This window comes from Castor canadensis, chromosome 4 (assembly GCF_047511655.1).
Source record: "Castor canadensis chromosome 4, mCasCan1.hap1v2, whole genome shotgun sequence".
NCBI classification, from domain to species: Eukaryota; Metazoa; Chordata; class Mammalia; order Rodentia; family Castoridae; genus Castor; species Castor canadensis.
Window position 1 is genome coordinate 49,657,742 of NC_133389.1, and position 27,578 is coordinate 49,685,319.

The window sequence follows — 27,578 nt, forward strand, 5'->3', positions numbered from 1 at the left end:
CTTTTCAAGAGCAGAAAGAAATCTTTAAAATCCTGCAAATATTTCAAAATGAACCATCACACTTCTGAACATTACATGGTCTGAAGAATAAATCACAAGGGTAATTAGAAAATATCATAAACTGAATGCAAACAAAAGCACCATGTGAGAGTCAGTTTTCTAGCACTGTCACAAAATATCTGAGATTATCAATTTAAAAAGAAGAAAGGTTTATTTTGGCTCACATTTCAGAGGTTCCATGATCAGTTGTTTCCATTGCTTTGGGTCTCTTGCCACCATATTATGGTGGCAAATGTGTCATAGAGCAAAGCTGCTCACCTCATGGTGGCCCAAGAAGCTACAAGAGAGAGAAGAAGGAAATGTAGTCCCAATAGCACTTTTAAAGACATAGTCCCAATGACCTATCTTCCTCAACTAGGCACCAAACTCTTAAAGGTTCCAGTACCTCTCAACAGCACCAAAGGCTGGTTTCCAAGCCTTTAGCATCTGGACCTCTAGGAAACACTTATCCAAACCACAGGACACAATAGATCAAAATCTATGTGTTGCAGTACAACACTCCTTAGGCAGAAATGTGTAGCTTCTTCACACACTTATATTAGAATGATTATAGGCTACATGGCTTATGCCTGTAATCCTAGCTACTCAGGAGATGGAGATCAGGAAGATCACAATTCAAAGTCAGTCCCAGGCAAAAAAAGAAAAAGTTTGTGAGACCGCCATCCCACCCAAAAAAACTGGGTGCCATAGTGGGCATTTTCTGCTACACAGGAAGTATAAAAGGATTGCAGTTCACACCAGTTGGAGCACAAACAGAAGCCCTTATCTCACAAATAACCAAAGCAAAAGGTCCTGGGGGCATGGCTCAAGGCAGGTAGAGTGCCTTCCTGGCAAATGCATGGCTCTGAGTTCAAACTCCAGTACTGACAAAAAAAAAAAAAGAAAAGAAAAGAAAAGAAAGGGGAAAACAATCTCAATTCAATAATGTAAGCTTCTACCTTGAGATGTTGAAAAAAAATTAAATACAAATAATAGGAAGGAAATAATAAAAATCAGAGCCAAAATAAATGAACTCGAATATAAAAAAGCAATAGAAGAATATCAATGACACCAAAAGTCAATTGTTTCATATGATCAACAACACCAAAACACCTTTCTCTAGATGGCCAGGAAACAAAAAGACAAGAAACACTTTATAAAAATTGGGAGAGAAAAAAGGGACACGACCACAAACAATACAGAAATTAAAAAGCTTATAGGAGAATTTTAAGATAGTTTATGCCAAGAAATTTGACAACTTAGATGAAATAGAAAAATCCCTTGCAACAAATTATAGAAACTGGCTCAAAAATAAATAGAAATATTGAATATACCTGTTCCTAGAAATTGAATTAGTAATTTAAAATTTCCCCACAATGACCAAGCACAGATGGCCTTCCTGCTGGATTCTATGAAACATTTAAGAACTAACATCCAATCCTACAAAAACTCTTGCAGACAATAATAAAAGAGGGAACACTTCCAAATGCATTCTCTGAAACCAGTATTATCCTGATACTAAAGTCAGACAAAAGATTTACAATAGAAGAATATTATACCAATATCTGTTATGACTGCGGATGTGAAAAAACAATTCTTAAGAATCCAGAAGTGTATGAAAAGAATTATACACAATAGCCAAATGAGATTTATCCCAGAAATGTGAGGTCCTTTAGACATTCCAAAATCAAAATCATTTGGTAACATATTCACAATATAAATTCTCACACATGTAGAACTTGATGAGAATCTCCTGAACTTGATGAAGGGCACCTACAGAAAACAACATGGGACTGAGTAGTTAAGGACAGGAAACCATCCTCCTAAGATCAGAACGAGGAAGGAATATAGGATGTGTGCTCTCACCACTTTACTACTGTGCAACAAAACAAGGCAAATAAATAAAAGGTATACAGACCCTAAAGTAATAAAACTATCTTTGTACACAGATACAATCTTATATGTAGAAAAGCCTAAGGAACGTGCAAAAAAAGCTGCTAGAATTAACTCAGTGATATCACAGGTTGTATGACAAAAACACAAAATTGAACCCATGGTGTTTTTATATACTAGCAGCAGTCAACTCAAAAGTACAACTAAGAAAATGTCTCAATCATAAAAACAAGATTTAAATTAAAGGAGACCTAAATAATGGAGAAATATACATGTTTATGAATTGAAAGATTGACTATTGTTTAAATGGCAAATTTTCTCTAACTTCATCTTTAAACACAATTCCTACCAGAATTCCAGCAAGCATTTTTTGTAGAACTTGGTGAATATGAAATCAATATGGAAATACAAATAACCTCAAATAATCAAAACTATTTTTAAAAAAAAATGAAGAGATTTCTTAGGAGTTACACTAACTGGTTTTAAAACTCACAGTAAAGCGACAGTAACCAGGACAATGTACGAGTGGTGTAAGGACACACATTCAGATAAATGGAAATAGAGAGTTCAGAAATAGACCAAAGCATATACAGTCAACTGATTCTGAAACACGCTGAGACAGTTGGATACTCATATACAAAAAAACTTGACCCTTGCTTCTCACCATATACAAAATTAACTGAAGTAGATGCTAGACCTTAATATAAGAGTAAGCGAAACTATAAAGCTACAAGGAGACTTAGGTCACACAAATGACACAGGTCATTTAGGAAAAATATTGATAAAATAGCACTTTATCAAATATAAAAGTTAAGCCCTTCAAAAGATACGATTAGAAAATGAAATAGAGACCATATACTCAAACATTTGCAAAACATGTGCCTCATAAAATACTTATAAGTACATAAAATACACTTACAATTCAATAATAAGACAACATTCTAAAATCACAAGAGAATTGAAAAGATCTTCTTCAAAGATGGCCTACAAATGACAAAAAAAAATGAAAAAATGCCCAAGATTGTTAATCACTAGGGAAATTAAAGACCCAGAGACAAACATACTACATAAGAAGCACTGAAATGGCTAAAAACAGACTGATGCTACGAAGTGTTGACAAGGAAGTTGAGAAACTAGAAACTGCATCCGTTGTTGGGGAGAATATAAAACAGTAAGATCTGTTTGGAAAAAAGTCAGCAGCTTACTAAAATGTTTCCATATGACTCCGCAATTTCACAATGCAGTACCTACCAAAGAGAAAAGAAAATGTGTCTACACAAAGATGGTTCCTGCACTTTTTATGATAGCCAATAACTAGAAAATATCCAAACTGTAATCAACTGGTACACAGATGAACAAATATGGTGTCCCTACAATAGGACACAATTCATCAGGAAAAAGAAGTAACCACTGAGAACATCAACCAACCATTACAACACTGTGCTGAGTGGAAGACATCAGAGAGAAGGGCTGTGGGGAAAAGCATTCCATTTATACAAAAAGTCCAGTCAAGGCAAATGATAGCAATAAAAAGACGGATGGTTGCCTGGGACTTGGAGGTAGGTCAAGGGAACTTTTGGGGTGATGGAAATGTTTTGAAGCTGGATTGTGGTGATGGCTGCACAATTTTAATCAATTTGTACTCACACAACTATGCATTTAAAATGGGTAGATTTTAAGGTATGCAAATCATTTCTCGATAAAGTGGGGTTTTTTTTTTGGCAGCACTGGGGTTTGGGCTCAGGGCCTGTGCTCGCTAGGCAGGTCCTCTACCACTTGAGGCACACCCCAGCCCTTCAAAAAAGTTTCTTAAAAGCAAATCTGACTCTAGCCTAATGGAGTTTACAATCCATGCCATGGTCTTTTTTCTTTTTCTTTCTTTTTTTTTTTTTTTTTTTGGTGGCACTGGGGTTTGAACTCAGGGCCTTTTGCTTGCTAGATTTGCTAGGCAGGCACTCTACCACTTGAGCCACTTCTGCCAGCCCTGCCATGATCTTTTTATGTCATCCCATTTCACAACCATACTAATATAGAAGTTATTCATTCTGAGTCTCACACAGAATATCTGATATCTTTTATCTCCTATATAAACAACAATTTTGTCAAGGGTGGTGGTACATACCTGCAATCCCAGAACTCAGGAGGCTGAGGACAGGGGATTGTGGTTCCAAGAGAGCCTGAGCTACACTCACTACATAAGTTCAAGGCCAGCCTGAGATATGAAACTAAGATCCTGTCAGAAAGAAGGGAGGGAGGGAGGAAGGGAGGGAAGGAGGAAGAGAAGAGAAGAGAAAAGAAGAAAAAGTAAATTTTACTGTACCTTCTCTTATGCTAGTTTTCAATACTTCCTCAATAAATGCATGCTGACTAAATGAAAAATAAGAATAAAATAATACAATAATGATGACTTAAAAGTATATCAATAAAGCAATCTTGCTTCTAAAACTAAGTAGACTCTAGAGCAGTAGTTCTCAGTGAGGGGCCATTTTGGCTCCAAGAGTTACTCAGCAATGCCTGGGGATAATGTCTGGGGATGATCATGAGAGGGAGAAAATATTTTGAGCAACTGGTGGGCAGAGGCCAGGGATGTCACTAAATATCCCATAATGCACAGGATTATCTGTTATCAACGAAGAATTGTCTATTACCTGGCAAAACACCACTGAGTGCCAAGGCGGAGAAACCTGTTCTAGGTTAAGCTAATGTCTCTTTCCTGCCATGCTTGAACCTTACATATGATATTCAGCTGTGTACTTCTATTCTCTTCTACACACTGTGAACCTCCAGAGAGTTTTTCTGTGTGTCAGTTTCTTTGGGGCGTTTGGCCTGATACCTAAAACATAGTAAGTGCTCTATCAGTGGTTTTTTTTTTAAGTAGGTAAAAAAAATGGGAGGAGAAAAAGCTTTCAAACATAAGGACACTAGTTTTCAGTGATTTGTGCTATTCAACCATTATTTGTTGAACTCCTACTATGACTTTATGTTGTAATATTAGGAAACCAAAATTTTGAACTTTTTTCTAAATATGGAAAGAAATTACAAAATGTAGGAAGCATAGGGCACATTTCTGAAAGAGTTATAAAAGAATGGGCTGATTTCTGAATTTACCTTCCAATAGCCAGAATATCATCTTATGCTTTTACATAGGAAAAACTTAATTTGTAAGGCTCCCTCAAGTTAATTGTGTGTTCCTGAATTAATATTATTGCCATCAATAATATTCATTCTCATTAGCCAGTATATGGTGTTCTCACCTTGAAACCTTTTTGCAGAATCCAATAGTAATCATTAATTATTAAAGCTATAATACTCAAATACAAGCCTTTCATATTAACTTTTCATTTACTGTCCCATATTATAATGAAAGAAATGAAAGCAGATAATTTTTTTTTCACTTTCTGACACTTTGACCCTCTCCATCTCAATCCTGGATAAGTTGGGGTACTGTCAAGAAGACATAGATATAGTTGGACTTATAGGCATAGACAGACACAGACAAATGATATGTATGCTTGTATATAGTCATATATAGGAATATATACCTATCTCTATTTGTGCACTTATCTATCTGTCCATCCTCATCTCATCTCACAGAAGTGGTGCAGCATACATTTGTGGTGCTCCAATCTTTGTGACATGGTCTCATCTCTTTATTTATACATACATTTAAGAACTTCCATAGTCTGGCCCACAGTTGTGAATTTATATGTCTGTTTCAGAAATTCTCCACTTAATGCTTGTTGAACACTCATGTCCCTCAGATAAGAGGACTTTCTGAGAGACTTGCCTTTAAAATCTGCGTCTTCCTGCCCTCTCAGAAATAAGACAATGTGATAGCTAGAAAATGGAACAGAATCATCTCCTCCTTCGAACTTTCTTTCTTTTCTTCTCTTTCTTTCTTTTCTCTCTCTCTCTCTGTCTCTCTCTCTATATATATATCTCCTTTCTCTCTCTCTTTCTCCCCCTCCTTCTTCTCTCTCTCCCTCCCTCCCTTCTTCCCCTCCCTCCTTCCCTCTCTCCTCCCCCTTTCTTTTTTTTAATACTGGGCTTTATACTCAGGACCTCACACTTGCTAGGCAGGGCTCTATCATTTGAGCCCAGTACTTTTTCATTTTAGCTTTATTTTTCAAATAAGTTCTAGCGTTTTGCCCAGGCTAGCCTTGTACTACAATCCTGTTACTGATGCCTCCCTCATAGCTGGGATTATAGGCATCAACCACCATACCTGACCCCTGAACTTATTTTCTAAAGAAAATAGCTTTTTAATATCTGGTCTTGTAGAGGAGAGTACAGGAAAATATCTTAAGCTCAGTTCTCTTTTGCAATCTCCACCTTTCCCTCAGCAAATTTCTTCAGTCTCTTTCCTGACACTCCTTCAATTTTGCTTTAATTTTTCTGTTAATTTATAATGTAATATTAAAGACATACAATGGAGTACAGAGAATGTTAAAGCAAGCATCATCATTGTATATTTCTTTATATTTTACTACATTTCTACTTATCCATGGACAACTTTAAGTCAATGCTGCATGTTACTTACATAACTTGTGTCATAATATGTGGGGAGCAGAGTAGGAGAAGCCTATGAGGACATAATCACAGTTGTACTCAATATCCTGCAGGCTGAGTTCGGCAGAGCCCCAGCCACAGAATAGGGCAAGAGTAAGATGCAGAGCCGCTGCCTTTCCTAAGATATTTATGTCAAATAATCTGTAAGCTGAGATTTGACACAGCCCCAGCCACCGACGAAAGTGAGAAAGTGAGACACAGCTCAGCTATTTTTCCTACAATGTCATGCCCCTCCCTGAGAACTGTTGCTCCACCTCCTTGTTTACCACTGGATATAAAAGACTCACTGAAGGAGGACATAAGGCTTTTTGATGGGGGTTTTTGGCTGAAGGGAAATTGCTGAAGGGAGGATTGCTGAAGGGAAAAGAATTGGTGAAGGAGAATTGCTAAAGGGGAATTGCTACAGAGGAGTTGATAGAATTGGATGGCAGTTTGTGAGGGAGCAGCCGCTGTTGTTTGTCTGCAAATCTGAGGGCTGAGACTTTGAGAAAGCTAAAGAGAGAACATGGGACAGTGCAAGTCTGCACTGAGAACTTTATACATAGGCTTTAGAAAAGCTAAGAGAAAACATGGGACAGAGTGAGTCTAAGGAAAGAGATTTTAAAGAATAGAAAAGAAGACTTTAGAAGCAAGGTTTTAAAGAATTGTAAAGGAGTAAGGCCCTAAAGAATAGTGAAGAGAAAGATAGAGAAAAGAAGTGGAGTAAAGAGAAGTAAAAAAGCAATGAGGCTGTTGTGCGTCTCCATCTGAGAGCCCAAAACACCCAGCCCCAACTTTCTGTCTGTCTGTAGCCTTTGTCCTTTCTGCATCTCCTGTCACCCCCAGTTAGGCCCAGTTAGGTTCAGCAGTAACAGGAGCAAAGGAAAGTTTGCTCCAATAATATAAATAACATTCACTATTTTTTTAAAAGAGCATTAGGTTTACAAAACACATTCAATGTAGGTAACATGCACCTAGAGTTTATTTGCTTTCACTCTGGAATAGGACTTGTTTATAGCAACGTATAACTTAGGTTGTTTCTAATTTTGGCTATTCCATATAAGGCTATCTGAAAATACTTATATGTGTCTCCTGGGGTATGCAGGTGCTATTCTATCACACATGTCAGGGAGTGGTGTTTTAAAATTATAAATTAACTTTTAGCCTTCTCTAAATTGTTCCAAATTGTTCTACTAAATGGTTGTATATTCTTACCAACAGCATGCAAGTTTCCCTGATGCTCTATCTCCAACACTATTCCCATGATAAGGATAAAAAATAATCATTTTGGTTGTCTGTGTCTTCTCTGTCTATGATAAGGAATTTAAGGCCAGGCATGAGCTACTCAGGGGGTACAGATCAGGACGATCATGGTTCAAGGCCAGCTTGGGGAAAAGCATGGACCCTATCTGAAAAATAACTAAAGCAATAAGGCCTGAGAGCATGACTGAAGTGGTAGAGTTCAGGCCTTGATTTCAAACCCCAGTACCACTAAAAAAAGGGCACACAGTTAAAGAAACTATTCCTGATCACAAGTTTATCTCTTATACTTACATAGACTTGACACCTACAGTCAGGCACTATAGAATATAGACTATCCACCTACATTTAAGGATATGCCTTAGTTCTGAGTATAAAGCTGTGAAACAGAATTTTGTAAATGACTTTCACAAGTCATCTACATGTGCAAATATTTTGCATTTTCTGAGGACAAGCAAACTAGAGATGATGTGACATTATAGGCAAGACTTAATCTATCAAGCAAGAACATGGCAACGGGTAGCAATTTTAATAACTGATGTATAGGTGACCGTCTGTGCTCTACTACCTATAGGTTAAAGCCAGATTACTTAAAACCATGTCAGTTTATTCTAGTGTGGGAAAAACACGGGGTTGGAAGACAATTCCACAACTCGACTCCTCATCCCCTTACTTCACACCTCTTTTCTCTCAAATGGCCCCTAGAAACATTGAAAATTACCTTGTGTCCTGTTTATTTAAAGAGCTGCTAGGAGTGGATTTCTTTTATTTAGTTTTTGCTTGAAAAAAATAGTGATGGGTGATGCTTATGATGGTGGTGAAGAATGTTTACCCAGGAATCAAACAATGTAAGACGTAATGTAGAATGGCTTTTCCTGTGCGTGTGTGTGTGCATGTACTCAGAATGGTGTTGTCTTTTGAAAGTAAAAACACCAGTGCCTCTTCTACAAATATCTTTTGGAGAAAGCAAAAATTCAGGTAAGGGCTGGTCACCTTCCTGCAGGGAGTCCATGTGAAAATGTGCTTTGGGGCTACAATTTCAAGTACAATAGTCTAACTCAACAATCAGTTTTGGGACACCCTTGTAGCAAAGTTGGTGGAGATGTGACTCATCAGATCTTGCTTACAACCTTCTGCTTGTCTGAAACTCCATCCCTTTGGTTATGAAGTTATGCCAAATAAAATTATGGAAAAGAAGAACCAGATTTTGAAGACTGTTAAATGCCAGTGATGTGAATAACCACAACGCAACTCTCAAATGGTGTGAAACAGAAACCCACTGCATATCCATTGGACTCTAAGCTGCTGGAAGCCAACTCCTGCCTTCCTTCCTATGTTTGGGTAGCACCTACCCAAGTGGGTTATGCACAGCCAGTGGCCAATGAATACTGAAAAAAAATGAAGGCTGCTCTGGGGCCTATTGCTTTCTACTGGCTTCAGATAGGTCCGAGTTCCTGTCCCTCCCTGAGTCACACAGGGCTTTTTGCTATAAATGAGCTGCCTCTCCTTGCATGCTGTGTGCCAGGTTTTTGTCCATCTGCCGCCATTGTTTCCCCACGTGTCACAGCGATGTCATATTGTGGTTGGTTATTCTTTAGTGGGTCATCACAGCATCTGTCTGCCCACCTTGTGCATGCCCTATTTTAGCTCACCAGGCAGCAGCTGCCTGAACATTCTTCCCCTCCATCATCTGCCCGGGACCAACCCAGTCAAGGCTGTTTGCAGAAATCATCGCTCCACTGCTTGGGGTTGGCTGCACTCCAGAGCCAGGTTACAGGGATCCTCGCTTGCCAGTTACTATTTCTATAGGTAAAAATTTTAAAAACCAGATGTGCTACCCACAGGGAATTTCAGTTTCTAGGTGTGTACAAGGATGCATACAGCCCTCACTACATAGATCTTTATCAGTAGTCTTTAAAGAGGTGATCCTATAAACTACATTAATAATAGTAGAGGAAGATTCTCATTATATAAAGACTGGATTTCCAGAAACCCTAACTCTCATCCAAAGTGATTTTAAAAGTGGTGACCCTGTCATAAAACCCATGGACCTTAAGTAGATGACTCCTAATTACATGTAGTCATTTACGCGAAGCTTAGATACATGCAGAATACTGTGTATGACGTTCTGATGCAAAAATGTGAGTAGCAAATTCATGCTTGGAACTCAGACTTCTTATTTGCATTAGGAACTTGCCATAAAGTGTAAAACTCCGGCTGTGTTCATGTCTCTACAGTGTGTCCAAAACTGAAAGCATTCACTTCTTTCCTATGAAACATAGCTCATGGCCTTCGTCATAGCTACTTTCCTAATGTTTCTTGTTGAAAGTTATATAAGCCATATGAGAAAAAGGTTAGGTTTCTAAACTAACCACAAAAGTGGGTTTAACATAAAATATGTCCAAATAATAGTAATAGTATAGAATCTCAATAGAGAGCACTGTTAGTGACTTGAGAAACCCAGTCTAAGTATAGCACACGCACACCCTCCCTTCTCCACCAGGGACACATTTCAAGGCTGCCAGTGGACGCATGAAACCACAGAGAAGCACCAAGCCATATACACGCCGTGTGATAAAGCGTGATTTATGAAATAGGCCTGGTAAAAGATTAACAGCAATCCATAATAAAATAGAATAACTATAGTAATATTCTATAACAAAAGTTATTTTAAATTTATGAATGATTTATTTCTAGAATTTTCCATTCAATATTTTCAGACCACAGTTGACTGTGTGTAACTGAGACTGCAGGGAATGAAACTGCAGAGAAGGGGATTACTGCACCACACCACAGGGGCAAGCACAGCACTCCTCCTTCCCTGCTCTCCCTACCTCCACCCCTAGGTCACCGCAAAGGGTTCACTGGGAACAAGAAGAACAAAAGAAAGCCCAGCAAGCTCAGAGGTGGAGAGGAGAAACAGGTCCCGACAAGGAAACCAGCACCTCACTATATCCTGAGAGCCAGTCCAGAGTTCGGGCCAGACATTTAACCAAGTTATTTTGTATATGGTGTCTCAAAAAACATTACCATACCCAAGGAGGTACGTTTTTGGTTTTGTTTTGTTTTTTGTGGTACTGGGGCTTGAACTCAGGGCTTTCACCTTGATTCACTCCACCAGCCCTAGTTTTGTAAAGCGTTCGAGACAGGGTCTCGCAGAACTACTTTGCCCCAGCTGGCTTCAAACCGTGATCCTCCCGATCTCTGCCTCCTGAGTAGCTAGGAGTACAGGCTGAACCACCGGTGCCCAACAAGAGGTCGGTTTTATTGTTTCCATTTTTCAGATGAAAACTGTGAGATTCCAGGAGGACAGTGTGCCCAAGATCGAGGAAACCCTAAGTGACAGAAGTGGGATTGGAGAATTGATCTCTACCTGGGGACGATATGAGTTGCCTCTCCAATCTCTGAGAGCCAGCTGGTCACCTGCACTAGAACAAAAGGTCCATGAAATGACTCTGAGATTAATTGAAGGCAAAGCAATAGTGCAGGCCCACCAACTCCTTTCCTTACACTTTTAAGTAGTTAAGTAAACCCACGCTAGTGTGAATAAGAAATAGGCAGTGAGTAGATTGACCTAGAGAACTAAGCCTTCTTTGACCTACTTAAATGAGGTGACAGAATAAATTACCTTCTAAAATCAAGCACAAGAATAAAAAGTGCTCTCTTCTTATGCCATTTTAAAACAATTGCAAAGAATAAGCTTTTAAATTCTATTTTTGGTTTCTGTTATTTATTTTATCTTCAGTGAGACTGGGGTTTGAATTCAGGGCTTTATACTTGCAAAGCAGATACTCTACCACTTGACCCACTCCTCCAGTCCATTTTGCTCTGGTTATTTTGGAAATGGGGTCTTGAAAACTATCTGCATGGGCTGGGCTTCGAACCTTGATTCTCCAGTCCTCCAGATCTCAGCTTCCCAAATTGGAAGAATTACAGTCACGAGCCACCAGACCTGGCAAAGTTTCTTTCTAAATATTATGATAGCTGGCATCCCATTTTGGAACTCACTCTCCCCTTTCTTCACGACTTTCCAGAATGTACCTGCATGTTCTACTCCTGGAGAGTCATTTCTGCCAAGCCTAGACCTTTTTCATTCCTGTGCATATTGTACTACTTCTCGCTTTAAATGTAGTCATTTAAGTTCAAGGGGAAAAAAATGTTCTATATAAATAAATCTTTATTACTGTCAGCATTGTTAAAGAATTTCCTAGTCTGAGCTGCTCTTCTTTGAAATCAACACCTTAGCAGGGCAGAGAGAATCCTGCTAGGCATTTTAAATTAGGGAAGACAGTTTTATTGTCAAGGCAGGTCAATCAAATTATAATTGGCTCTAATTTGCACTCCCACCAGCTGTTAAATTCTTCACCTGCAGCACTCAAAATGGTGTGAAATTCTTGCCTGCTTTGTGAAAGCTTCAAAGAGAATTACTCTCAATCTGATTCCTAAAACTAAAAGTCCTTGTTACTTTTCTTCAGCAGTGAGGAAAAAGCCCCTTTGACTCCAATTGTGGGAAGCAGGGCTTGGACTAAAGTGGGCTGTGCCAGACAGGGATGAACAAACACATCACCCATGAATGATCAACCTTGACCAGCCAACATTCCCACACACACCAGCAAAGTGAGGCTTTTCTTTGTTGAGGACATAAAACTATTGAGTTGCACTTTCTAACTCATTGTTAATGGATTTTGCAGCTATGAGGAAAATGATAAATTGAGGACTTTGAACAAAATGGCAGATAAGGCTAGAATTCTGGGGTAGGGTGTGTGCATGCCAGTTACAGTAGCTCAAAATGAGGACCATTTTAGCAGACAGAAAAATGTAATGAAGAACCAAGGGCTCTTTGAAGAAATATGTTTTTGAATTTAGGCTGAATTTAAGAAAATACAACTTTAACACACCTGAAATGCCAGCTATGGGGGAGGGCTAGGTGAGAGGGTCATGGTCTGAGGCGTGGGGCAAAAACTGTGAAAACCTATCTGAAAAACAAACGAAAACAAAAAGTCCTGGAGCATGGCTCAAGGGGTAGAGCACTTGCCTAGCAAGCACAAGACTCTGAATTCAAAGCCCAGTACTGCCAAAAAAAAAAGTGAACTATTACACTAGAAATAAGAGACAGAACATCTTCTAGACAAACTTTCTCAGAAAAATGAACACAAACTCATGTTAGGATAATCAAACATATTTAACAGGCAAAACACTGGAAACAACCAATTTTCTAACAATCAAGGATTAGTCAGATCATCACTTACTTACTTCAAGTAAAGTAGCATGCATCACTCAAATGGGTGCTTTATGAAGTACTCAAATGGTCTTTATGTCACCCTGGGGCACTTTACATGAGAAAACACCTATAACAGTGTTGGAGTAAAATTGGATGAAGAGTGTTTAGGATATAATTTCATGTACACATTTATTATATAAATAGTACAAACACAGAAAAAATGTTAACTTAAATGAAAGTGATGTGTGTGTGTGTTACTAGGATTTGAACTCAAGGCCTACTCCTTGAGCCACTACACCAGCCTTTTGTGTGTGTGTGTGTGTGTTGGAGTTTTTCAACATAATCGCAAATTATTTGCCTAGGCTGGCTTTGAACATCGATCCTCCTGATCTCTGCTGCCTGAGTAGCTAGGATTCGAGGCTCAAGCCACTGGCACCCAGCAAAAGTGATTTCCAAATGAGTTTACAATTTTTCAAGATTTTTCAAGACTGAATTTTACAAACTGCTTTTTAAACTTTTTTAAATTTTTCATTATAATCATAAGCATATTCGTTGTGCAAGTTAATGACGTTCACTGTAATATGCACATAGATGCCACGACATACATTAATCATGCCCATCCTCCCTTCTACTATTTTCTCTCCCCCTGGCCCTTTTTGAACTTTTTATGAAAAACAAAAAAAAAAAACCCTACTATTTGCAACCAATGTGAATTTGTGATGCAATGCTCAAATGCAAAAAATGTCCCATGTTTTTTATTTTTTCAAATCTCTATGGCCCACTGTCTCGAGGCAGACAACATACCCATCACCATTGGAGCTCTCAAGGCTCACTGGAGTGGGGAGTTGAAATGCATGCAGGAAATCTGGGGAGGATGCAGACTATGGTACATCCCATTTTTCTCATCAACCTTTTAGCACCGAGATGTGGCAGTGCTGCTGTGCTGTGCTCTGGTGCTGAGGCCCTGAAGCAGCTCTCCCTGTGTCCTCTCCTTGACCACGGCATGAGCCATGGAAATCTTTCACACCATACCGAAGGCCTCACTGCTTCCTAGCTGTGGTCCTCTTGCCTCAAGAGAGGAAGTGGCTTACGGGCAGAACACAGCTCTACACAACTTGTGTTTTGCTGTTTTTCTTTTGGCAGGAATGTTGAACTAAGGACCTCATGCTTCTACTCAGGTGCTCTGCCAGTTGAGCCACTCTGTCAGGCTTTTTTTTTTAATGTTGAGTATTTTTGAGATAGGGTCTTGTGAACTATTTGCCCAGGCTGGCTTCAAACTTTGATCCTTCTGATCTCTGCCTGCTGAGTAGCTAGGATTACAGGTGCGAAACACTGGTGCTGTGCGTGCCCCAAAGGCTCCCACAGATGAGGGCAGTATGCTTTAGTCAGTCTCCTCACTCAGACGTTAATCTCATTCGGAAACACTCACGGACAGATGTAGAGTAATGTTAACCAGGTATCTGAGCACTCGGGGACCTAGTCAAGTTGACAACAGTAGTCATGGCACCTGGTAGGTGACTTTCGTGCTATTATTGGCTATTTTGTTATATGGTTGTTGGTTACAGTCTCTTGCGAGTCCACTTGCAGGTGTGGCTAGCTGTATTTGGAATAATTGGGATGTTCAATGTCTATGGCTATGGCTGCATTCATAGAATATTGGATCTTGTAATTATTTTAAATTTTAAATCTGACTCATTTGTTTATGGCTGAGTGTTACATATTCTGAGAGAAAAGACTCCTCAAATACATGATGTGTATAAAATCACAACCAATGGATTGCTGAGAATTTGCCTAGTTCTTTAAATGTATGTACACAAACATGTCCTCAGGATTGGCCTAGCAAACTCATAACTACCTTCACATACATTATACAAACACAACAGGAACAAAGAAAATTAATTCAAACAAACTTTAATGAACTGTAATGATAAAGCCAGATTCATTTGAACATGTGGGGTAGGAAATGTCAGCATATCTGAGGCCTAATCTGCTGGACTACAATGACCTTTCCTTTATGTCCATGCTAAGAACACTTTATTGTTTTTGCTGAATTAAGGTTTGAAGTAACTTTTTCAAACCAATAACTTTTGGATACTTAGTATGGGAGTTAAAGGGAAACTATGCCTATGCTAACAATATCTGGCTTAGAAGAAAAGGAGAACCACAATAAAGATACTTTTAAGGAACAAGCATGAGAAGTGTTGCACATGAGAGGATGTGCACATGTGTGAGACTGTGCACATGTGTGAGACTGTGCATCTGTGTGGTCTTGTGTGTCTGTTCATACATGAAAGAAATAATAGCAAAAAATAAAGACTGAATTTTAAAACTACAAAACTATGCCTAAACTAACAATATCTGTGTTAGAAGAGAAAAAGTATTTTCGTATTTGCAACAGACAACAACAATATATACTTTTAAGGAATAATTATGAGATGTTTTGTGTATGCGTGTGTGAATGTGTGTGCATTGCCTCTGTGTGTGTCAATGTGCATGAGAATGTGTGAGTGTACATGTGTGACTCTGTGCCTCTGTATCTGTCTATATATGAAAGAAATAACAACAGGAAATAAATGTTAAAATTTAAAACTACAAAATGTTCCTATGACATAAACTGGTTCAAAACTTTCCAGTTCTGTGTTGAAACCCACATACACATGAAGCTGCATGTGAACTCTGTACTCTCCTGGCCTATGGCTAGCCAGGACTGCCTGGAGGCCCCTGGGAATGGTGCCTGGCCAGTCCTGCCCCAAAGAAGATGGGAGCAGAAGCTTAAAAATACTAGTCGTCACCCAGATGGAAAGGGGTCTGTGACTGTTATTGCACCCTGTTAAAACAGGGGTGTTGACATTGTTCTTGTAAATCTGAAAGGGTGCCTGGGAAGGAGTGGCAGGGACAGGGTGGCAGGGAGGGTGACAGGCACTGGGGTGGGGCAGAGACCTAACCCCACTTTTCCAGGATTGGGCTCTGTTTTAGATAAGGACGACCCTCCTCCCCTCCTCATGATCCTGGTAGAAGGGGAAGCACGGGCTGCCCAGGCCTTACTGCTGCTCTGGCTTCTGGATCTCAAGCCCCCTGGGGCAAGCGGTCCCAGCCTGTCCTTGTGCGGGCTCCACCTCCTTCGTGAGGCCCACCTCTTCAAGGTCACCCCACTGTGCCTTCATCACTACCTTCTCGTGTTGGAACAGGGCAAAGGCCTGTGCCACAGTTTCCATGGCTCGGGACAGGTGGCCGTAGCGCTGTTGTAACTGCTGAAAGTGCTCCCGAATTCCTGCTTCTCCTGGGTGACCCGCAGGAAGCAGCTCTGCAGCTGGCCCACCTGCGTAGACAGCTGGGTGTTGAGATGCTGTGCAGACTGCAGGGCGCAGGTGAGCTCCGCGTTCTCCTTGGTGCGTGTGATGAACGCGTCCTGCAGCTCGGCCAGCTGCTCCTTCAGCTGGCGGTTCTGCTGGAGCGCGCGGCTGGCTGTGGTTCGGTCGTTTTCCACAGTTTCTAAGATCTTCCTGTGGTCTTCAGCCTGCTGGCTCCAGACCTCTGCCCTGAGCTGCAGCGACAGCAGCCGCTCCTCCTGCTCCTGGTTGAGCAGACGGAGGGTCTCATTGTCGTGCATCTGGGCCTGCAGGTGTTCCTCCACGCTCTCCAGCTGCCTCTGCAGGCGCCGGGCCTCCTCCTGCAGCCTCCCTTCCTCCTCGGAAGGCCCTGCTGGGGGCTGTGGTGGTGGTGGCTCCAGCAGCTGGCTCCTGAGCTCAGCCAGCTCGCTCTCCAGCTGGGACACCTGGCGCCTGCTGTGCTCCTTGTGGATGTTCAGCTCCTCCAAAACTTTCTGCAACTTCCCTTCCCACAGGAGGCTCTCTCTTCTCAGAGTGTTGTTTTTGTCTTTCTCTGTCTCCAGCTTTTGCAGGAGCTCGGTCAGTGTCCCCACTTGGGTCTGGAGCTCGGCCGGCTCCTCCTTGGTCCGGTTACTGTCGGGGGCCTCAGCCCCACTGGAGACCTGCAGCAGCTGCTGGTCCAACACCTGCACCTTGTGGTGCAATTCTTGTATTTCCCGCCGCATGGCCGCTCCGTCCAGGTGTGCCACCCCAAGCCTCTCCTCCACGTGGGCCTTCTGCTGGGTCAGGTCCTCGTTGCGTTCTTCCACGTAATCGAGTTGCTGTTGCAGGGCCGCTTGCTGCTTCCGCAGCTCTTTGTTGCACCTGTCCAGCTGTCGGTTCTGGGTGGAAGCCGCACACACAGTCAGCTCGAGCTCTCGCACACGCTGCTGGGCGGCCTGGAGGCGGCTGGCAAGAGCCTGGGTCTCTCCGGCTCTCTGCCGGGCGTCCTGCTCCATGTGGGCCAGAGCTGCTTGCAAGGATGACTTTTCAGTCTGCAGAGTCTCGATGGTGTGCCGGTGCAGCTGCAGCTGCCTGCGCAGCTCTTCCCGCTCCTGCGCCTCCTCCTGCGGGCCCTCCTCTGCTTTCTCGGGTTCAGCCGGCCTCCTGGTGTGTGGTAGGCAAGCCAGTGTCACCCAAAGGTGTTGGTGCAGGAGCGCGGTCTTGGGGCGCATCCTCGGCTGGGTTACCACCCCCAGAGGCGGCTGTGTCATGGTCACGACCTTTTTTCCTTTGTTTTCTCATTGGGCCTAAGGGAACACCAAGACCGTTCCTTTGTTGGAATTCCCTAAGCATTTTCTTGGCCGCAGCCAACTTTCTCTGCTTTATTTCTTTTGTCACATCAGGACTGGGACGGGGAAGGTGTGGGGGCCACATGTCCACGATCCCTAAAATCACCGCAATTGACCTCAGCTACGAGCACGAACCGCCTCGGTCAGCAACTGGCTGCGGTGTGAGCCCGAAGAAGAAGCGTATCGAGGGCATTAGTAGGGCCATGGAATGTGGGCGTGGTCGAAAGTCTCTCACCCCATTGGTTGGTGAGAAAGAAGAAGGAGAAAAGGGGCGGGGCAAACTCTCTCGAGCCTGGAGGAATGGACTGAGTCACAATGGAGTTGCATAGCTCAGCCCCTGACCCAACCCCCAACCACCTCGGGGAGCCTTGGGGGAGGGGTAGGCTGGGGAGAAGGGAAGTAGGGAGGAGAAGGGGGGATGGGGGCAGGGGCTGCGGCTCTATCTGGGCATGCGCACAGTTGTCATACTTGCTCCTTTTAGAACTCACTTCCTGGTATCCCGCATCTAGTCCTCCAGACAGACCCTAAAGCACAAGCCCTCCTCCTGGAGGATCCCTAATCCTGGTAGTGTATGTGACCCCCCCAGTCTCCCCCTGCACCCCTTCCTGTTGGATACAGTCCAAGTCTCCTACTTCCCAGCTGCTTCTCCTTCTGTACCTCTTGGTACACTGTTCCTCTCAGAGCGGCTCTTGGCCCAACCAGCCTCTCTCCCGGATTCTTCTCCAGGACTGAACCATTACCTTTCATCCCAAGTCTCCCACCCACCTCAGTACTCTTCAAGGTCTTCCCCTAGCAAACCTGTTCTAAGGAATTACAGGTCATTTCTGCATTCCTCCCCTCCCCTTTCCCTTCCTCTTGCCTCCATCTTCAGAAGTGTTGTCAGGTCCTGGAGCTCCTGCCTCCTCAGATGCCTTTACCCCTCTCCTTGTCAGTACCTCCTGTGGACTGCTTTCCCCCCATTCATCTGTAATCTTATGAATTCAGGTCTTCTCCCTGTTTTGGTTAATTTATTGATCCTTGCAAACAATCATCTTTTTATTTCACTGATTTTTTTTGCATTATTTTCAGTCTTCATTTCATTAATTTCTGCCCTGAGGTTTATTATTGTTTTCTGTCAATGAACTGTGTTTAGTTTGTTTTCTTTTTTGGTAGTACTGGGGTTTGAGCTCAGGACCCCACTCTTGCTAGGTAGGCACTGTACCACTTGAGCCACTCCACCAGCTCTTTTGTGTTTTATTTATTTATTTATTTATTTATTTATTTATTTATTTTTGAGATAGGGTCTCATGAACTATTTGCCTGGGCTGGCTTCGAACTGTGATCTTCCTGATCTCTGCCTCCTGAGTAGCTAGGATTACAGGCATGAGCCACTGGCGCCAGGCTCTCCACATTCTCTTGTGGATTGTGGTGTGCATGCCCCATATGGCTCACCAATTTCATTTACCACAAACAAAGAGAGATAGGCACTATTCCTTTTTGCTCAAATGTTGCCTGTATCGGTTTTCTATAGCTGCCATAACAAAATACCACAGACTAGGCAACTTATACACCAGAAACTCTTTCTTAAGGTGTGAGCCAGGCTGGTTTTCTTCTGAGGTCCCCTCCTTGGCATGGATGGTCACTTTCTCCCCATACCTTTACATGTGTTCAATCTCCTCTACTTATAAGGTCACTAATCATATAAGAAGATGGCCCACCCTTATGACCTCATCTTACCTTAATCACCTCTTTAAAGACTCTTGTCTCTAAATACAGTCACATTCCAGGGGCCTGGGGGTATATCTCAGTGGTAGAGTATGTGCTTAATATGTGGGAGCCCTGGGTTCAGTCCCCAGCATACATATACATTTCACTCATATTCTGAGGTAGAGGTTAGAAATTCAACAAAGGAATTTGTGGGGAGAGGGACACAATTTGGCCTCAAACAGTACTTATTATTAGTTTGACAAGTCTGGTTTCGCTTTTGACATACTCTGAGGCATCAATAGGACACTTAGAATGAGACATTTCTCTATGTCTTCCAAAGTAGATACCCAGACATTAATGTTTCATGTAGTCAAAGTCAACCCTGATCACAAAACACTCACTGTTGGTATAGAACTGCTCTGTAACACTTGGGAAGCTAAGGCAGAATGATTCTAAGTTCTAGGCTGGCCTTAGGTGTAATGAGCTTCGGGCCGGCCTGGGCTACGTAGTGAGGTCCTATCTCACAAAGTAACAACAACAACAAGAAGAACTGCTCTGTGCCATGGAAGCTGCATGAAAAATTGAATACTGGATTTCTAGACCAGTACTTTGCAACTCAAGACAAGAAATCAGATAAACACAGCACAAACCTAGGAGTCTGCAGTCATGGCAATTCACCCATTTGCTCAGAACAGCACACAGAGCACAAAGGATATAGTGACAATGGAGTGTAGTCTCTGGTGGCCTTGTTACAGCTGTGTAAACTCAAGACAGTTGCTGGATCTTTCTGAGCCTCAGTATCCATTTGCAGAATGGCACTAATAGTAGATACTACAAAGGATTGTTGGGAGGATTAACTAAAATAACACATACAAGGCAGTTAGCATAGGGACGGGCAAATCATTATCTCTCAATAAATGTTAATACATAGATGGTTTTGTTTTGTTTTGTTTTTTCTGCGTTCTCAGGGTTACCCAAACTGGTTGGTGAAAACCAAACTGTTTCACATCTGTGCTTGATTTCAAGGACTCAAAAGTCTCCAACTGCAGGCCATTTTTTTATAGAGAGAACAAACCAGCCCCAGAGCAAGTCTTCAAGGCAAACTGGTTTTCTGGGAAGAAACCAGTGTGTAAGCCAGTGCTGATGATGGTGGAAAGTAGATAAATACCAAGAAAGCAACATGGGAAGCAGGAAATTCTCCCTTTATAACCTAGGTGCAAGGCCACCAGGGACTAGGTAAATTCCAACCTGGAAAGCTCTGTTCCCTCTGTCCAGACCTGGTCTATTGTTCTGGTACTGTCACTTATTCTTCCTTAGGAAGGCATATGGAAAGCAATGTGTACTTAGAAATCAGGTCCTGATCTCAAATTTTAATCCAGTAACTTCTGTGCTTTTAGACAAGTTACAAAACTTTTTTCTGGATCTCAGTTTCCTCCCTGCACAATGGGAGAATAATGCCAACATAGATAATGAATGGTAAGTGTTTGGAATGTAGAGCATATCCTGGCAGTTGACTTTCTGCTTTAATTCCAATCAGCAGAAATAGTTATAAAATATTTCTGTTTCTACACCCATAGAGCACCGTGTACTGTGTACTGTCCCCATGTCTTTTTTTACAGGTAGCCCAATTATCAGATTCGGTAGAACAAGTTAAAACTGTAAGACTCCAAAGGGAGTTATTCATAAAGCCCCTTTTTTGAATCATTATTTCAAACACTGGCAAACATCCAGGAAATCATGAAGCATGTATCAGCACCTCTATGTCAACATGGTGGAGTTAGACAAAGCTGCTTCTGAAGGAATGTATGGCAGCTGATCATAGCCAAAGCAACAAAACTTAAAGAGGAAAATTTATCAGTAAGACCCTGGGTGTGTCTTACATAGGAAGAGGGAAATTAAAGAGGTAGATACGTACTTGCAATGCCTGATAGCTTGCAAAATATTTCCACTTACAATGTATCAATTCTTCTCACGATCCAGCAACATTTTTAAATTCCCTCATGATGAGATTTAACAGCAAATCAAAAGCTGTTAAATCAAAATACACATCTATAAAAGAGTGTTTCTTAAGCCAGGTCCAGAAATCCTGGGGACCATGTGACAATCTTTGCAGTCCCCCATTTTTCTATCTTGTTTTTTGTTGTTGTTTTTAATTTTGTGTTTGCATTTTGGTGATTATCTAAAGAAGTTAATTCATGCAGTCTGGATCACTTGAAAAAGTAACATATTTGAGTACAATTGTGAGATTTCAGAATCTCATCATCATTGAGCAATTTGCTTTGATAAATTAATGTTTGATGAGCTAATGAAAAAAGAATTGAGGTGCTTTTAATAAGCACATAATATGTTCATGCCATCTGCAGACCAACAGACATGCAAATAGTTTAGATAAGAATGCCATCAGAGAAAACCGCAAGGGAACTGAGTCGTCACAAGCACTTTGTAGTAAATACAGATAGAAATTCAGATACAAATTCCTATGCCAGAGCAGTCAACAGCATGGTTATTTTATAAAAAGGACTTCCAGAAAAAAAAAAATCAGACATGGTAAGGATAATAGGGTATTCTGAATTTATTTTGGGAAAACTTGTTGGGAGAATATATAATTTAAAGTTTTTTCAAGAGTTACAAGCATAAAATTTTAGACTAATTTAATTTGCATATCTTTAAATTATTTTACTATACACTTATATTTATTGTACAATTATCTTTTATTTTCTTGTAATCTCGCATAAAATGGATATTGCCAAGTTTGAAAACATTGCATTTTAAAATAGAAGTGTTTCTCAAAGTGTCTATACAATTTTTAAGTTTTATTACATCATTTATGGTGACCTCAAAGAGTTGATTAAGAGAATTTCATGGATTCTTTTTAAGTGAGCATTTTTTTTTCCCACTTAACCATCATGAGGTGCTTTGGTCTTCTTTCTACAGTTAGTCAGATAACTGGATTTTCCTGAAGACATCTAACAGTGAGATTGGCAAGGGTTAAGAGCGAAACCACCAAAACCGGAGCAAAATGCCCCAACTTACTGAACACACCATCAGCCTATGAGTTAAATAACCACAACTGAAATCCAATACCAAGGCATTCAAAAATGGAAAAACAGAAAAATGTCACCTAGGTTACTCTAGATGTGACATCCTTCATAACTTCCTCCAAGACTCTGAATAACGTCTTTATTTCTTTATTATTGTCCTTCCTCAGTTTCTTCCTTTTTTTTGGTGACTAGATACAAAATGGGGGCCAAGAATACTAGTTTGTCCTAGATCTGCCATATGATCCAGCAATACCACTCCTAGGGAGACACCCAAAGGAATGTGACACAGGTTACTCCAGAGGCACCTGCACACCCATGTTTATTGCAGCACTATTCACAATAACCAAGCTATGGAAACAGCCAAGATGACCCACTACTGATGAAAAGATTAAGAAAATGTGGTATTTATACACAATGGAATTTTATTCAGTCACACAGAAGAATGAAATTTCGTCATTTGCAAGTAAATGGATGGAACTGAAGAACACCATCTTAAGCGAAGTTAGCCAGGCTCAGAAGGCCAAAAATTGCATTTTCTCCCTCATATGTGGATTATAGACCTAAAACAATTTCAGTAGTATTATTGGACATGGGTCACACTAAGGGGAGAACACACTTGGGAGGAATAGGGGAAGGAAAGGAAACCTAAAACTTGAATGTGGTTGATATACCTCCTGTAGAGGAGCGAATGTAGTAATCTTAAATTGGCCGAGGCCTCTATGGGAAGGGGACTAGGAAGTAGCAAACAGGTCTGGTAGAGATGAACCAATGTGGGTTGCAATATACAGGTGCAAGGAAGCAATACTAGGAATCTCTCTGTACAGCTGTCTTTATCTTTAACAAAAATGCTATGTCTTTCTTACTATCTTTTATGTTTTCTCTTCAACAAAATTGGAGAACAAGAGGGCAGAACCAGAAGTGGGGTGGACAAGGCAGGGGAGGTGGCCCAAACAATGTATGTACATGTGAGTATAAGTAAAAATGATAAAAAATTTAAAAAAAAGAATACTAGTTTGTAAAGTATCTCATCACAGATGTCCAGTATTCTCAAGCATAAAGACAGTGGAAATGTACAATGTATGGCGTCTTTGAAAATTATTTGCATAGCATGTCTTGCAATTTTCCTTAAACTTTCATTTCATCTCCAGTCACTTTACTGCACTTATTTGAAACAGATGGAATAGAATAAACACACTCTAGTTAATTTTGAATTAAAAGGAATAGTACTTAAGGGCACCAAATGATGTCATCGCCTTTTGTGCTGGACTGAGATGGAAGCGAGAAGGGCCTGTCAGCTGTCTAACTTGAACTGGAGGGGAAAAGTGTTAAAAGGAGAAACTGGATAGGAAAAAAGCAGTGAATCTGGATGACTTTTATAATCCAAGAGCTTTAAGAGATTTTCTTTGGGTTTAATAAAACTTGTGCACACTATTACAATTACTCTGTGGACTTGGTCCTCTTTGCTTTTTGTTTAGAAACAAATAAAAATAGCTGAATTATTAATGTGAAGTAAATTGGATACTATGCGCTTGGAGTCACTTTTTATTTCTCACATACATCTGTATTAACATCTTAATGCTGCTTTCCTACAGATTATGCTATAGTTGGAATGGCATCTCAGGAACCATTTAAAGGATAATGTTTGTTACAGAGATGTATTTGAAGATGTGGATGGTGGTGCTGGGGAGAGGAAAAAATAGTTTGAATAAAAATTTTAAAAATTAACCTGTAAAGTTAGTGGGGAAGGTCCCCATGATTGCTCTCATCTCTGACACCAACTACAGACTTCAAGTGCTCCCAAAACCACCCTCAATTTTGACAATTCACTAGAAGAATCCACTGAAAGCTACAATAACCATGGTTATGGTTTATTACAGTGGAAGTGTAAGATTAAAATCAGTCAAGGAAAGAGACATGAGGGGCAGAATCCAGGATATTTCCAAACATAGAACTTCTCATTGTCTTTTCATGGAGTTGTTGACAGTGTTAACTCCCCTGACATTAAACAGGAAATACTGCCCACTTGGGAGGTTCATTTGAAACCTGGTATCCAGAGATTTTATTATGGGGACACAGTGAACTGCACACACCACTGGCCTTTAGTTTCCAGCCCCTCCAGAGGTCAAGCTGATAAATTTGGCTTCTAACCCCACTTGAGCTTTTCCATAGTTACAGCAGATTCCATATAGCCCAAAGCCCCCAACACACATCACAGTGTTAGACTGCCTATTGCAGTCCAAAGACCCTTATCATAAATTCTGAGTCAGTTTCAACTCAATCTTCCATACATTTCATTACCAATATTAGTGTTATCATAAAGACCTATTTACATATAGAAGTTGAATCTTACCAACAAAGCCAATGTTGTACAATATTACAATATGGCCATGGTATAATTCTGTTCCATTATAAAACAAATCAACAAGAATTACAGAAGTAATTGCTAAGCCAACATATGCTATTACATAGCAGGACCCACCTCCCTCCTGCAGAAAGAACATGGGTGGTATTCAAATAATTCCTCTGATAAGTGTAAGGTAGGATGTCTTATTTTGAACTATCCTAAAACCAAGGACAGCCACAATGTATCCATATAAATTACAAGAGTCCTTAGAGGAATTCTATAGGTTTGGAAAGCCATAGACTCCCCCAGTTGTGCCTGTTGGGCCTCAACAGCTGAGACTGAGGGCCATTAACTCATGGCTACTAAGCTCCATCTGTACTTAAAGAGTCAAGAAACCATTTGGATTAAGATTCAAGATTTTTCCCAATGCTGGGTCCTATCATATTCCTATGCAAAAGACACTTGTATGTTATCCAGCAGTATTTGTTGAGTCTTCCTGACACAACTCACTAGAGCCTCATCACCTTTCTGTACTCCCATTCCTTGCCTTCTTCCTGGAAAAGAATTCCCTCTAATCTTCTCATTCTAAGTCTTTTTCCTCCAAATGTCACTATTAATTAAAAGCCAGTTTAGCTTGGCTCTTGAAGCCTATACCAGAACCTATCTTTCCCTAAGCCTTTGTCTGTCTTGTAAGCTAGTGCTTTCTTCTACCATATATGTTGTCATTGTGTACCAACAGTCTGAGGACAGTTAGAATACATGTTTTATATTCTAACCCAAAGTGTTGGGCCCATCACACAAGGGTTCCATGGAGTGGAAGTCATAGCTAGACATAATTTGGTATGAGTATTCTATAAGGCCTCCCTTCATCTCAGGGTGGGGATGTTCCCAGGAGAATTCAGCTCCACCCTATGATACTTGCTGCTCTAATTCCATCATGAACTCACTGTTCTTCCATACTCCATTTAATAGCTTACCATCCACAAAAACAAGGTTGATATGTTTTTATGTTTAGCACACTGTGGTGTATCAGGAATGCCACTGCTATATATTATCCATTATAATCAGGACCCTGTCTAAGCACCCAGTCATCCAGGTTTATATTTACCCAGTGATCCATCAGCTGGGGATTGTACATCACATGTCCAATAGCTCAGTTGGGAGTAGTTCCCAGAAATTCCTTCCCAGATGGTAGCCTTTGTGGTAGATGTAACCTGAAAAATAGAAGCCAAAAGATACTGGCACATTACTCAAGTTATACTCACTAGTTCTACATCAGTCCAACTCATCATCATATTGTGTGACCAGAATGTCTCCCAGAGCAGTGATACTCAGGTTTGCAGCTTCTATTCAACCTTGTCATGTTCCAAAAGTAAGGTGGTAATGACAAACACATACCTTCAACTTCTGGTCATCTGATAATAATTGTGCTAAGGAGATAATATTATATTCTTGCTCTGAGTCTCCCTGGAGGCTCTAACGTAGTACAGTCATGTGCCGCTTAATCAATGAGGATAATCTAAGAAATGAGTCCCAAGATTTTTCATCATTATGAGACTATTTGAAAGTGTATTCATACAAACCTAGGTAGTATAGCCTGCTACACATCTAGACTTTATGTTACATATACATATTTGGCATAGATAGCCTATTGCTTCCATGAACATAATGAACAAAACAGGACGAGGCTAAATGAGGCCCAAGAGAAAAATGACACAATCAAGAAACGCAGTAAGTATAAGATACATGAGGCTGCTGTTGACATGACATGGGATACTATTTTGACAGTTAACTTTTAAAAAATAAAAATCTAAAATATCTACAAAGTATAATATAAATGCACAAACTAGCCAGGCACATGGTTCACACCTGTAATCCTAGCTACTTAGGAGAATGAGATAGGGAGGATCTCAGTTTAAGGCCAGGTTTCCCAACCCACCCCCAGCCCACTCAATACATAAAACAGAAACATCATCATTATTACCATTATCAAGTACTATGTACTATACAGTACATAATTGCACATGCTACACTTTTATTTGACTGGGAGAACAGGCTGTTTATTTTCCCAGCATCACCACAGATATGAGTACTGTCAACAGTGGCTGCAAGGTGATAGAAATTTTTCAGCTCCATTATAATCTTATGGGACTACCACTGAATATGTTGCCCACTGTTGGCCAAAACGTTGCTATGCAACACATGACTATATTGGATTCCCCTCCTTTTAATAACTCATTTATTTATTCCTTTATCCTCAGCTACTATTCCTACTTCTCTCCATTTGTCATTTATTTTTATCCAAACTTTCTTATGAGGGAAACTTTTCTAAAAAGGATGTCCAGGTAATACATGAAGCCACATCATAAGAAGCCTATTCATACATTCCAACTTAATCCAGATTGTCACATTAACCTATCAAACACTGTATTCTATATCTTCCCAATCTAAATGGCAATCCCATTAGGATTTACCAGCAGGTTTTGGAATCACAAGGCATTGCAATCCCATATCAAGAAGCTCCAGAAGATTCTTTTCTCCCTCAATCTCTGAGGTCATTCACACATATGAATATGGGAATTGAGTCAGAAGATCATGGCCCATCTGTAAATTTCCATCTTCATTATTGTTTCAGACAATAACCCAAGTGATTCAAGGTCAGGTTTCTCATGGTCATCTTTGCCTTCCAGAATTTTACATTCCTTAAAACTTGGGTAAATAGAACAGCCTTATTTGGGAGCCTTTTTATGTTGGGAGAGCAATAGGAGGATCCCTTGATCCACCCAAGCTCCAGTCACTCTGAAGTAAGACTTTTATTTCAACCCATTAATTCATTCCATTTCTTAGTAACAATCTAAATATTTCTACACTGAGGGGTCAACTCCC

The 27,578-nt window shown here is 40.7% G+C and overlaps 1 long non-coding RNA gene across 4 annotated transcripts in view; it reads right to left on the minus strand.

Moving 5' to 3' along the window:
* The window catches only part of LOC141422498 (uncharacterized), a 263,968-nt gene that overhangs the window by 215,600 nt on the left and 20,790 nt on the right, over nucleotides 1-27,578 (minus strand). For 3 of the 4 annotated variants that reach the window (XR_012447086.1, XR_012447088.1, XR_012447085.1), the window contains exon 2: nucleotides 25,801-25,906. This is a non-coding gene — a long non-coding RNA (uncharacterized lncRNA). Of the gene's footprint in view, nucleotides 1-224; nucleotides 338-25,800; nucleotides 25,907-27,578 lie in introns of all 4 variants that reach the window. The other variant, XR_012447087.1, reaches the window with a different exon arrangement.